The following is a 14478-nucleotide window of genomic DNA, read 5'->3' as shown; positions in this document are numbered from 1 at the left end:
ATAACAACCGCATTATTAAATTTCAATTTTGTGAACAAAATTCTGATTGTAACTGTTTTCTGATCTTCTAAATTAATCTGCAATTCTTCGAAATTTATAATTGTACAATTTTGAACGCTTTTCAAATTGTTCATTTTTTAAAACTTCTGTCTGAATTTCAAAAAGTGAGAAACAAGTCACAAAATTTAATTCTTCTACCTGGCTTAATATTAATTTATTCGTATAAACATAATTAGAAATTTTCACATGTACAATACTAGGAATGGAAAGCTAAAAATTTTATCATTAAATATTGTCTCCCAGTTATACGTTATTACTACTTTTCATTATTGTAATTACTAGATTATAGGAAGAAATTCACACTAAAAATAAAATTACGGAACGATTGTCCTGTTACGAAATAAAATTTTTTCCGTACTTTCTAAATTTAGCATTTCATCGTCAAGAAGTAGTATAATTTTTAAAAAGGATTTATATCTGAAAAATTATAAGATGACATTTTTATCAATTTTAAAATTTCGAAAATGTTATACTAAATAAATATTAACCCTGTAATCAAAATTAATAAAAAAATAATATATGAAATTGTATAGATTTCATTTATTGAGTATTGAACTAATTTTCAATTTGAAGTCAATGGTTTTCAATAAATTAAATTCGACTTAATGGAATTATATAGTAAACCAATTTCAGGTTTCATCACATTTTGCTAGTAAAACTTATGTCAGTAAATTCAGTTGGAATTTTCAGGCAATTTTCACGTTTACCACTTCAGTTTCACTAATTATTGTTAAATCTTGCTTGCCACATTTCTGCTGAGTAACACGCATGAACACTGGGGTCCGCATGGACCCCAGTGTCGAAAATTGTTGATAAAAACGAAACTACATGAGATTTACTTGAAATTTTTTTATAACGACTTAAAGTGTTAATTAAAAGCACTGTACAGGTTTCATAGACAAAATTAATATTTAAGTATGTTAAGAAAATTATTGAATTTGGTGAAATTGGAAAAATTACTGTTTTACAAAAAAAAAAGTTTTTTTTTTTTAGATTTTGTTGTAAAAGAAGCTTAAAATTTGGGTTTGTCTTCTTCTAGTATGCCACTATGATAAAAAAAAATAGTACTCAATTATCTATCGTAAAAAACATATTTATTTTGAGAAATGAAGGTTGGAATGTCGCGAAAAAATAAACTTTGCATTTTCAATCAAAAATCATTTTATTAGAGCATACAAAAATACAAAATCATACAAAATTTTGTTTGTAATTTGAAAATCCAATAATTACTTACAAAAAATATTAAAATTAATTTAAATATCGACACAATCATTACACATGACAACACTCTGCATAACACAAGCGGGACGTTGACATTATGTCAGTGAATTTGACTTTTGTTTCAGTGCATTTTTACTGATTAATTAGTGTAAGTTCTTTAATAATATAAGACGACAGAAATTTTCAGAAACCGTCACTGTATACCTTCTGTATATATTTCAACAAAAAAAATTAGTGAGTAACGACTCGAATTTTAGCGACTTTTAACTGATCTTCAGTAGACTTTTGGTGACAATATCTTAAACAACAAGTGGTTGACTCTCAGCGAAATTCTACTCATTCAATCAATGATAAATTCTTCGTCAATTAAATTTCGAAAGCAAGCAACAGGTTTTAAGTTAAAAATAACTCGAGGTTTATATAGTTACTTGAATCTTGAACATGAGAAACTGCAAAAATTTCAGTTAAATTTTAAACGAAGAAATAAAATTTTTCATCCATAAATATGCATAACATTTTTAATTATAAGGGCAGATGTTGAACATGTTCAACCGGGAGATGTGAAATTGCCCGCACTCTAGTTTCTCACAGATTCGTCTCAAACGAAAAAACAAAAAAGTTTTTTGAAGTTTATGTTCACACAGAAGACAATCATTTCAACTATATGTGTATGCAAGGAGAACACAATCGGTCAAATACTTTTTGAGTTATCTTCCGGGGAATTGTGAAAAATATGAAACCGAGAAAAACGCGGATTCACATGTTGAAAAAAAGGCAGCATCGATACGCTAGCGCGAGGCACGCGGGGCGCCTTTTAGGGGTTAAAGAATGTACCTGCGACTCTGAAACTTTTACAGCATGTTTTTGGGATGACAAACTTCCATTTAAGCAAAGAAAAAAATCGATTTTTTGAAACCGTTACATGGGTCGCCCCCCTTAATACCATCTAGTCAAGGCGGCCTTTTCGGTTCCTGATCGGGTGCCAGTTTGCCTTACTCAACCTGATATTTCTCTAATATTTTTGTTTTGCAAACTTCAAAACACAGAAAACGTGTGTAAAAATATAAAAAATGAGAAATGAACATTAAAAAATGTAATTTTTTCTCATCATATAGATCAGGGGTCTCCAAAGGTAGATCCTGTATCTACTAGCGATCCCAGGCCAGTAGATCGGATCTACTCAGTTTTGACCCAGAACTGTCAAAACCCTTTAGCTGATTTGAGCCGCCCCTTATTTATATTCGAAACTTCACGCTAAAATTGGGAATTATGAAATAAAATAATGAACGTTTAGTTTTCGTTACTTTAATATTTCTAAATAAAGTATCAATGCAATTGTAATTTTTTATACTCGCAATTTAAATTCCCTACAAATTGTTATGTTTATAAATAATGCAAAATTTAATGTTTAAATTCAGACGTAAATTTATCTAAAGTGTATCTTAATTATATAATTGCTATAATTACATACAAAATTTTAACACAATAAAGTCACGCTGCACCGGTGGATTGTGGAGACCCCTGATCTAGACCTAATCGGTCTGGTTAGGCCCAGATGTGGTGCTGGTGAGCCTGTTATGATCAAAAAATGTTTAAGTGTCAAATAAAGAACAGACGGTGCGAGAATAATAATGGCGCATGCGCACTTTGAGGCACATCTATTTTGCGAATCGGTGCCCTGGTTACGCTTGCGTACTTTAGAGATTAATAATTTTGTACAAAGGATCGGAACTTGGGTGAAAATGTTAAAAAAAATGTTGAATATTTGTCTCGGATGATTGTTTAAAAAAATAGCGTGTGATATGCGTGCGTACAGGAAACTTCTTCTCGTGTAATTGTAGCATTACTGGGCCAAGTGTCACTTTTACCACGGTGAACCATGTTTTATTTAAATCGGCCCAATGTTGAGCCAGTGCTGGCGGCCTATATTGGCTATTTATATTTGCCAATTATCCACCAATGCTTGACCCAGAATCGGCACTTTGTTTCACCAAGTTTTAGTTTTAGCACCTAATAAACAAATCTTACACGAAAGTAAGATAAAGCAAGGCTACAACGGATAAAAATGAATTATTGCGCGATGAAAAATTGTAATCGATTTAAATTATTTATTTAAAAATTAGTGTATTGATATTCCTGTTAACATTTCGTGTATTTTACATTTACACAACGTCATATAATAATAAATAATTATAAAAAGGGAGCTTAAAATTTGGTTCTTTAACTTTTCTGAACTGCAGCTTATGAAAATGGCTTTTTTACAGAGTTTAGCGGAGTGGTTAGCACGCACGGCTGCTAGGCAATAGATTTAGGTATATAGATGTAGATTCGATACCCCGTAGCGTTAGAAATTTTATTGGTAATATAATGTTCAAAATGTAATATATGTATTCAGTCTAAACAGGACCATTAATATTTATATTCAAAGTACTCGCAATCAATATTTATTTTTAAGATGTCTTTTTTGTCATATCCTTAGACCGTAGCCATTGTGGGGCCGACAATGGCAGCCAAGCCCTGGCTGCCAAGTCAAGGCCATAGTTAAAAATCTGGCAATGGCACGACGATGGCAGCCAGGTTTGATCGAATACTGGTACCCAGTGTTGGACCGACAATGGCAGCTAAACCTTGGCTGCCAAGTGCAGGCCATAGTTATCATTCCGTCATTAGCGCGATAATGGCAGCCGAGCTTCGGCAATATTTTTTCCGATTATGGGCCAATGTTGGGCCGTACGTGACTTCGCACTTGGGATGTTTCACTTCTACTCGGCGCTAGACTAGTAAACCATGTTGATAGCGTTACATTAGGGGACCGGGCAATCTATTCGGGACCCGACTTGTTACCCGACAATTTTCAATATGGGACTAAATAAAACTATAGTGACAATAATTGATCTCCATTTTCAGTAAAATAACATAATACAAGTTTTTTATTGATTGAGGTAGCAAAAACTAACTGAAGATTAGTTACGAATTTCGCGCGGAATATTATCATACTTAAATAGCAATTCTCTTACATGTAGCGACAAACTGAATAAGTTTATCCTCCCAAAAAAGCTCAAATCATTCAAAATTGAAGCTTTTTAATTAAAATTGTTAAAAATTAATCACTTTCATATTCTTCGCTTTCAAACTGTGCCTTATGGTTATTTAAGTTTCCCATTCGAATGTTAATCTTTACATTAAGCCACACAATATGATTTGGGTTTAAAGAGTATCCATAACTCAATGCCGCGTCTAGCTTGATCGAAGTTTGGTGTGAGTAGGACATATGTATATTTTCGGTAATTCAAGGAAACTGGAAAGGGCGACTACACACCAAAAAAGTACTTGATTTAAGTCGAAATTTCTGCTTATTTTAAGGTTTCATAAAAACAAGCATAGGCAATCTGAAATTAAGAATTACATCTGAACATTAAATTAAGGGACTTAGATTCCTGAAGTTCAGGTCGGACTATCTGAAGTTCAGGGAGACACGACCTGAAATTCAGGTATGCATGCTCTTCAATTAAGAATATATGTATACTGAAAGCTTATGTAACCTTAAGTTAATACTCTATCCTAACTGAAATTAAGGGTAATATTCTAATTAAAACCCAGAAATTTCTCACGCCTAACCGACACTCCTCAGCTGTTCTTATATAGTTATTTGCTTTAGAAAATATACAAGTTGGGTTCTGAATTGCAAGAAATTACAGGAAAAGTAGGAAAAATGGAAAAAACGGTATAAAGGGGGCAGGTGCGGTAAAAAATCTTCGGAAACTTGTGTTACGCAATGTATTGAAAGGACGCTCACGTTGCGTAGTAAAAAGTTCCGTAGAAATTTAATTTTTTGATGGGTTTAATAATCCAAATATTGCGACGACTAGAACTGATTTTTCTGCAGCACTTTTTAAAATGCGTAAAACTAAAACTCCACGAAGTATGGAAACATCGTATCATAGCCGACACTAAGTATTGAAGCGTTCTGTAACGTCATGCAAGGTAGTACGAACCTGAACTTCAGGAAGGTATATTCCTTTATTTCAGGTAACGAAAGCCTTTACAGGATATTTCAGGTTACCTTCAAATTACTTTCAGAACTGAATATTGAAATTTAGGAGCATACTTTACTTTATTCAAACAGAAAAATGCTGATTTCTTATTTAATATAAGTTAGTCCCTTATTCAAGATATTTTGCACACTTAAATTTAGTTACTTCCTTAATTCACATCAAATCTGAAATTAAGTCGAATATAACTTTAAGGATTTGTTTTTACTGTGTAGGTTCACCGAAATTCGATGAGAGTAGACCAAATCTTGATAAGGACAAAAAAATTTCCAAATAAATTTCATTTACTCTCACATCTTAAAAAGTCTTGTATTTCTGGAATATTGTTGAACAGTGCAGGTAGATTTAAAAATTAGAAGTCCCACACTTTCAAAACTCAATTGACTCAGCATACAAATTCTGAAATGTTGAACGCGCTTAACGAAAATAACATTAGGACTTTTTCCACATTCTTCAAAATTCCTCGATTTTCCTCTATTTTCCTGATTTCCAAGAATTTCAGAATTCGAAACTCAATTCTAATCATCAACTAATGACTATGACAATCTCGTTTCGAGTTGGTGGAAACGATGTCGCGACCTAAATTCCAAGGTTTGAACTAGTAACAAAAGTATTATCGACTTTTGGTGCGTTTCTGTAACATTATCGAAATCGACGTCGCAACGCTTCTATTTGAAACGAGGCACCATTTCCCGCCTGGATCAAAGTTAGCTCAGCAGAGAACTCACTCTAAAAATCGAACACTCAGAAATGAACAGCGAATGGAGGACGTCTGGTTCTCTGTCGACACAAGTTGCCTTGGTATTCTTGGTACACTACGTTCCACTCTTACTTTCTCTGAAAGAAAGCTCCACACGAGCACTACATAGAAACTTTAATATCCTCGTCACTGTTACGCCTACTGAATGAATGATTCAAATTCCTTTTTCAAAAGACTGTACAATTTGCAGAAATGTTGGAAAATTATTGTTAATTCGCAGAGAGATCGAATCCGGAAGCTCGAGCTTCACAGAAGACGGGGCCAAGTTCACGATTTCGGAAGTTCGTTGACCGTGAGCTAAATTAGCGTGTCGTTATCGTCGGAATCCGACCCCCAAATTCCCTTCGCGCTTCATTTTGGTCTAAGGCTCTTCTATTAATAATTTATAAGGCTTCGGATTATTATGATTCATTCGCACGTGATTTAGGACTTGGATGTAAAAAATGGGTGGGTAGGCGGGGTGTAAATATATGCACAAAAAAGAGTTTAGTTTTTTTTTACAAATTTTTTCAATTGCCGTTTATTAATATTAATAAATTAATACAATATTTAAGGCTCTTCGAAAATATTACGGTTAGATTGAAAGAATTAAAAAAAAAGAATACGTCCGAAAAAAGAGGTAGGTAGGCGTGGCCTTCCCTGAAAAAGGTAGGTCGGCCGGGTCTTAGTGACCTCCAAACAATCCCAGGCGATTTCAGGCTTAAGTTTCCCTTTTTTATCTTAACAGGTACTTTTTTAACAAAATATATCCCCTTCTTTCCATGACCCCTAGGAATAGGTAACCTGGCACCTCCATACACCACAGGATCATATCAAAAATTCAAAATTAATAAATTTATATAATTAAACAATTTATGAGAAAAACTTTTTTGATATTCGAAACACAACGTACAAAAAAAAAATTTATTATGTTTATATGAGAAAAACTTTGTTAATATTAGGCATACTGCATTACTACATATATGCATATGGGACTTATTTGTTCAAATCTTCGAGGCGCGCCGAATGAACTATTGAAGAACAATTCATGCCCATTTATAATCGAGCAAAAGATACAAAATTTACATTTTTGAAATCAGGAATTTCATACCTACAATATCATAAATGATCAATTTTTTTAATTGATATAATAGGTGAATATATTTCATCACATAAATATAACATTTTCAAGGAAGGAATTTACATTAAAATCAAATAATATTTATAATTTTTCAATAGTATGTTGCATTAAAAGGAATGAAACACAGCGATTGCAACGAGTGTGACGAGTTGCGGTCGTTGTGTAACATTCCTACTAATGCATATTATTTTTCATAGCAAATCCATTGAAAATTCGAGTTGAGGTACCTGCACACCCTACATACCTACGTGTCTACTCTAGATCTGAAAAAAATTTTCAACCCTAGGGATGTAAACACAGTGTTTCAGCCCGCTCTACACATCCCGAAACTCGAAGACAAAATGTTTCAAACCTAGGGATTCAAACACCGTGTTTCAACCCGCTCTACAAGTATCGAAACTCGAAGTTTCAATAGAGGCGCTATGAAATAGTATATTGCGCAACAAGGGACGAAAGGCGACAATTGCACGAGTGGGAAGTTAGCTGCCCGAGCGAAGCGAAGCCAGATATCACACGAGTGAAACTGTTGCCTCCTCCCGACTTGCGCATACACTTTTTCATAAAAAATGTATCGAAAATTTCACTTAAGATGCCTGAAACTTTGCGTCTCATCAAAGTTGTTATTCTTTGTAAATACGTAGACAGTAACAGATATAGGTTAGAATGACACGATTCTCGAAACGAGGTTCGATAAGAGGGAAAATGGCTGCAGACAACTGGAGATAAAGCAGAATGTATAGACTTTCGATACCGGTTACGGCGTAAAGTTACTTTCGCAGTCGCCTGTTTCAACTTTCTAGTCTAGGGTTGAAAACACAACTTTCAACCCACTACGGGGGCATCGAAAGTCAAATTTTCGATACATGTGTTATGAAAAAACTGTTTACATTCTTATTCATGAGAGTGTAATGTAATACTCCAAATTTTCGATTTCTGGTTTTTAATGGATCTTTAGGTTTCGGCATGCACAGAATCCGAAAATCATAAAATTGTATCGGTGTCTGTCTGTATGTATGGTTACCTGCATGTTGTAGCCACACTATCTTTTGAAGTATTTGTCCAATCTAGTCAGCCTTTGATACCTTTCTTAAGGTTCCTAAAACGAAGTTGAAGTTCGTTAAGCAGATATTTCCAACCAACATTAAAAAATTTAGAGCATTTTAACAATTTGAATTTTTTTTAGATTTTAGACATGTTTGTCAAAGTTTCTTATAGATGAGTAGAAGTTTTGCAAATTATCCAAATAAAAATTTCCATTTCGATGAAAATTAGAATAGTTATATACTTTTGAAAATTATGAAAATGTTCCGAAAAAAAATATTTTTCTGATAAAATAGGAAATTTCATTTAAATTCGTCACTAGATATTAAATATATTTAGAAACCGTCTCAGTTAAATTTTTACATCAGACAAAAATTCAAAAAGTTGAAGCTTTTTCATAATTTGAATAAAATTTTTTATGAGTTTTAGATATTTTTGTCAGATTTTCTGGTATACGAAAAAAAGACTTGCAAATTATCCTAATGACATTTTTAAATTTGATTAAATTTTAAAAAGTGATATGCTTTTCAAATTTTTGAAAATTTTCAAAAATAGAAAAGAAATTTTTTTTTAATACGCTAAGAAATATCAATCCAAATTTCTACTAGATATAAAATACATGCATTTAAAAAATTATTCTTATGAAATTTCTTACTTAGACAAAATTTCCAAAAGTTGGATAATTTTCAACAATATGCAAGTTTTGTTTTTTAAGCGATCTGTAAGATTAAAGCGTTGTTTATTGTAGATTTTAAACAAGATTTACAAATTATCTTGCTGAATTTTTTCAATTGGTCACAAAGTATCGAGCTCGAAGCACGAATTTGGTAATGAGAATGTAATCGTCAAAGCCGTAGTTGCTTTGAGAACTTTCTGCGAAGCGCGAGAGCTTACCCGCGCCATGGGCGCGCTCAATCTTGGCGCAAAGCACTGCGCGCAATGCGAATGTGCTCGCGCAGCGGGCATACTTTTAAATATATATATATGGAATACATGAATTTCCATGGCCTACCAATATTGAATTTTAATTTTCGAAACAAATTATTTACATTGTTTGTAAGATGAAGTTTGATTAAATATTGGGAATATAATAGTACTGTATTTTATGTCATTGAGCGAGTCTTCGAGACGCGTCGATGGCCTATTGATTATTTACAATCAATCAGTATAGCGACTTATAAAGTTTAAAAAAAGTTACACAGTTTATATGAGGCAAACTTAATTTTTTTATTTGGAATGTAACACTACCGTGATTTAAAAATGTGTTCGTTATAACAGAACACGTTAATTTGACTTGTTGATGACCCTCTCTAAATTTTCGGTAAGACTGAAGTATAAGCTTGAAAAATATTGCAAGTGCCAATTTTGAAAATTTTTTAGAGAAAAAATTCCCTTTAGCCCTAGGAGGAAGCAAGTTTATTGAATACCGACGAGAAAGAAAAATGCTCACAAAATGAGCATAAATAAATGCCCATAGTGTTGGACTAATACTATATTTTTCGAATAAGTAAAAAATACATTAAATTTTTTCACCTGGTAGAACAATTCACAGTTTTTAAAAATCTAATAAGTAAATCAAAGAGTCTTAAAAAATACAACTGCATTTTTAACGAAGAAATTAAATTTAGATTTAATAAACAGAAAAATTACTCTTTAACGTCAAAAATTAAATTATAATACAGCTTTCTAAGAATTTTTTAATTTGCATTTTTGAACCTTAATTTTTCAAGCGAAAAATTGTGCATCCAATTTTTCTTTATTGAAAAAAAATAATAGTCAGACCTGTGGAAAAATAACTATGGTGTAAGATCTACAATTTTGAGTCAATCTTAAAATTTGAACACTCCACAATGAAAGCTGTATTTGCGCACTTTCTAATTAAAATTTTGAATGCTTGATCATATCAAACTTTTTTTTATTCCCAAATGTCAGTTTAGTGAAACTTGTAAATATTCGACGATTTTTGAAATAACTGTATGTCAATTCTTCATAACTTTACTGTTAGAAAATCAATATTACCTTATTAATCTCCAGCCTCGACATTCCTGAAATTTCCTGTGGTTGCATAAGTCATTAGTCAATAGTAAATGAGTGACTCGTTTTTTAAAAATAAAATATAGATTTGTTCTTTTGTGAGACTGGGTGATGGATACAACGTACGAATCTCATTTGAAGTACCTAGAAAGGGCCAAGATAAGCTGAGAGGGCAATCGAGGCTAAATAACCCTTCGTGCTCTCTCAATGGGGCCAGGGAGAATGGGAGAATGTCAAGGTGGCACTTACTGACACGAGTTTATGCCGTGACTGTCGCTTTTTTCGCTCCAGTTTTATCGACAGAATGTTATCCATGCATTCCTTTCAAAGTTTAAAATCTAATCGACCAAAATAACGAGAACTTTACCACAGAAAAATGTCACTGTCTTGCTTATAATTGTACATGAGAGAGGACAGCGATGGGAAAACCTAACAGCTAAGAAATATTCAGAAGCCAATATGTGGGACATGAGATCAAATCCGTTAAGAATGATTTTGAGCTCAAGGAAATAAGATAAATTGAAAAATGTCTATCCAATCATGAAATAGATCAAGAAGCTGATAAATTTCGCATTGTGGAATTCGAAGCAGATTAAGAGCATTAAAACCTTAAGCTTTGAAGAACAGCATGATAACCAGGAATTTCTTGATCTTCAAGATATCAAAGATTTGAAAGACTAAAAGCGGGATTCCTCCAGTAAAAATATGTCGATAAGATACGGAAAATTCCGCTGAGTAGACAACTTTGGAATTAAAATCTTCATCGTGACTGCATTGGAATTTAGTTTTGTAAACAATTATTATACATCAAACTGTTGCTCGTTGTCTCAAAAGTTTTTAACTTCTTTGAATTAACTTAAATCCTGGATGCAATAAGGATTAAGGATAAAAACAAGAGTGGAATCCTTGCAACAGAAACTCACACGCGTCTTCGTCAGATAAGTTTCCTTTCTGAGCCTCTCCAATTCCATGTCACTGTATCATGTCGACAACCTAAGTTTTAAAGAATGCTTACTAATCAAATCATAAAAATAACCATCGCCATACAAGACGTGTGTCGAACAGATTGTATGTAATTAAACATATTTCGTTACTTCCAGGATACGCCCACCTTAAAATACTTCAAACTACAATGCAATTTTTATATGCTGTATTCTGATTTACAATCTATTTTTAAATCTGACCTTATTCATTCCTGTGGTTCCTTCATCCTCATACATAGATTACTCTTTATATAAATAATACAAGACGCTATTGTTAATTCAAGTTTGAAAATAAATCCGGATTCTTGAAAATGACTGGGAAAATCAGATAATAAATAAAATAAAGGGGGGAAGATTTATGGCGATTTATCTAGCAGGTTGCATATATTATATAAAGCCGTTTAGCAAACTCGAGTGCTAGGATGGTGAGGTGAGTGATGACGTTCCTCCTTGATGACGAAATGAGCGTCGACACGTCGACGTACTTTTTTGCAGCTGCTGTCGATGCATGATGTAGATCAATTTCATGAAGATATTTTTTATGTTTAAAAACTATACATGATAAAGTAGTTACGTAAAAGACTTTACACGGTTCATTTACATTTTTTGTGTAATGATTAATTAAATCAGAAAGTTCATCGATTGAAAAAAAAATGTTATATTCGATGTTACATACACTTGTTACGAAAATATAGTTGGCGAGAAATATTAATGTGTGATTCCAATTTTACATCACTTGAGAAAGTCCTAAGATTAGCTGCAGAAGATCTAAGTCTGAGCCCTCGAGTCGAACATAGAAGCTGGGCAAAGATCCAGAAAATTTACCACGTGATCTCGCAGTTTTTCTCTACAGTCTACAGACGCCGAGAATAGAGCGCGAAAAGGGTATTGTGGGTAGGCGTCACGCTAGTCTGGGCCACTGGCTCTGTGGCTTATCTTCTCTCATCTTTGGTGCATTCAGTGTTTCCATTTACAGTACAATTGCACTCAAAAATTAATATCTGCGAAATTTGAGTATCCAAGTAGCAAAATCACAATGCCAGTGTAATTGACTTTATTCTTTGTTTTTTCTTTCAAATACATTCGAGTACAATTAAGCGATTTACCATTTTCCTCTACATTTACAGGTTATGTTTGTCTGTTTTTCATTTTTTTGGGAGGAAAATCACACACACACACACAAAAGATAGATAATAAGTGTGTTATCCTAAATGAGCAAAATATATGAAATTTGTTTTTAAGGAGCTCCCAATTGTCATTATTTAAACATTGGGAAATAAAAAAATTATATATTTTGAGTACACTCTGTGAGTACATACTCAAAACTGAGTTTTCATTGTGGCAACGCTGAGTGCACGTGTATATCAAAGTCCTATGTAGGGTTACCAACTCTCCGGGTTTCACCCGGAGACTCCGGGTTTCAGTATCAGTCTCCGGGTCTCCGTGTGAGAACATTTTTTCTCCGGGTTTCACCACCAGCCTGGTAGTGGTTTTTTTACAAAGATCGGATGGCAACAAATTCCGTATTGCTTAAAACTCGAATCCACCCACAGTACCATGTATGGTACTTTTCACACGTGAAAAGAAAATCACATTTGCTGCCCTTCTTTAAGTTTGAAACTCGGGCGCCTCCTCCTTATGTCATGGAGGTAACATGCCAGAGTGGCCCTCAAGTCTCGGCTGCTTTGATTTGGCGACATTGCTTCCGCGAGGGGTATTCAACTTCACCAAACACGATATCTTAACAAACAAATTGTGCGGTTTCAGGTTAACGTACAGCGTCATCTTGATTCTTTTTCGATAGTTTTGTGCGTTGTACTTTTAATCAGTCAGAACAAGTTAGAAGTTCGATTTCATTAGGCCCATTGAGTGAGGTTTTACTTTACTTTGGGGACAGCGAAAATGTCAGCATCGGAAAAGAAAAATGAAATACAAGAACTACCGTCAAAAAAAAAAAAATACTCGAGTACGTTCCAAGAAGAATGGAGAACAAATCCTGAGTACAAGGACTGGCTTCAAAAATTAGACACACATACCGCTGAGTGCAAGAAATGTAATGTCAAAATTACTGTCAAACATGATTGAGAAAGGGCATTGAAAACTCATCTAAATAGCGCGAAGCATAATGCAACTATGAAGAGGATCCAGTCGAATAAACTTATGACAACTTTTATGGCTGTGAAAGGTACAGTAAAAATTTCAGAAAAATTCTGAGTATAAATAATTTGTAGTGATTTTGAAATCAAAATATAACTGGTTTATACCTTTTTTATTGCCTATAGATTTTGAAATATCCTTTTATTTCGCTTTTGAATTCTTGTATTAAAAATAATTAATGGAAGCTGCTGTTATACAAAAAAAAAAAAACAATAAAAATATTCGGAGCATGTCTTCAATTTCATCGTTCAAATTCATAAAATTCTGTTCTCGTTGACAATTTACAATAAATTTTAGAGATCTATTTTTTCATCTCACATTTTCTTCCTATATGGGATCACACATGGGAAACTACACAAAAAATTTTTCTAAATGGGAAAACTACATACGTAAAAAATGATGAAACAATTAGATATTATTTATCATCGATTTCGCAGTTTATAATAAAGTACATAAGTAAAACGATACAGAAGATTTTCTGCTTTCGTCCTTCTCGCCCTCAACTAGTTTCCATTTTAAGCGTCTTTATCGCACTACAGCGGGTTCCGAATCGCCCCAACAATAATGATAAAAAAATAATAATAGGTTATCAGGTATACACAGCTCATCATAAATATACAGTTTTAATTTATTGTAACAGTTCATTCTCATATGAAGTATATCTTTATTATACATTGTGAATATACTAAAAAAAATGACTCTCCAGGTACGCCAGAAGAATTAAAGGTAGCTACAGCTGAAATGGTTCAAATATATCACGGGGTTAATCACCATCACAGCTATCTTAGTATGGATTGTGGGATCAAATTGAACAAAAAACTGTATTCTGATAGCAGCATCGCGAAGAAACAAAATTGCGGGAGGACAAAAGCAGGAATACTTGTGGAGAATATATTGGCCCCTGAAAGTATTGAAATGGTTCTATCAGATTTGAAAGGATTAGATGAAAGGTCTCCTATATCTTTTTCAATCGCAACAGACGCATCAAACAAAGGCAATCGAAAAATGTACCCTATTGCTGTCAGATATTTTGACATTCGACATGGTGTG

At 33.3% G+C, this 14478-nt stretch overlaps 1 protein-coding gene across 2 annotated transcripts in view; it reads right to left on the bottom strand.

Annotated features, from left to right (window-relative positions):
• Positions 1–14478, bottom strand: part of LOC117179355 (protein pinocchio) — a 389711-nt gene that overhangs the window by 13014 nt on the left and 362219 nt on the right. The window lies entirely within an intron of this gene.

Source organism: Belonocnema kinseyi, chromosome 9 (genome assembly GCF_010883055.1).
Source record: "Belonocnema kinseyi isolate 2016_QV_RU_SX_M_011 chromosome 9, B_treatae_v1, whole genome shotgun sequence".
Classification (NCBI taxonomy): Eukaryota; Metazoa; Arthropoda; class Insecta; order Hymenoptera; family Cynipidae; genus Belonocnema; species Belonocnema kinseyi.
Note: the sequence above shows the minus strand (reverse complement) of the source record. Positions and strands in the feature narration are given on the sequence as shown.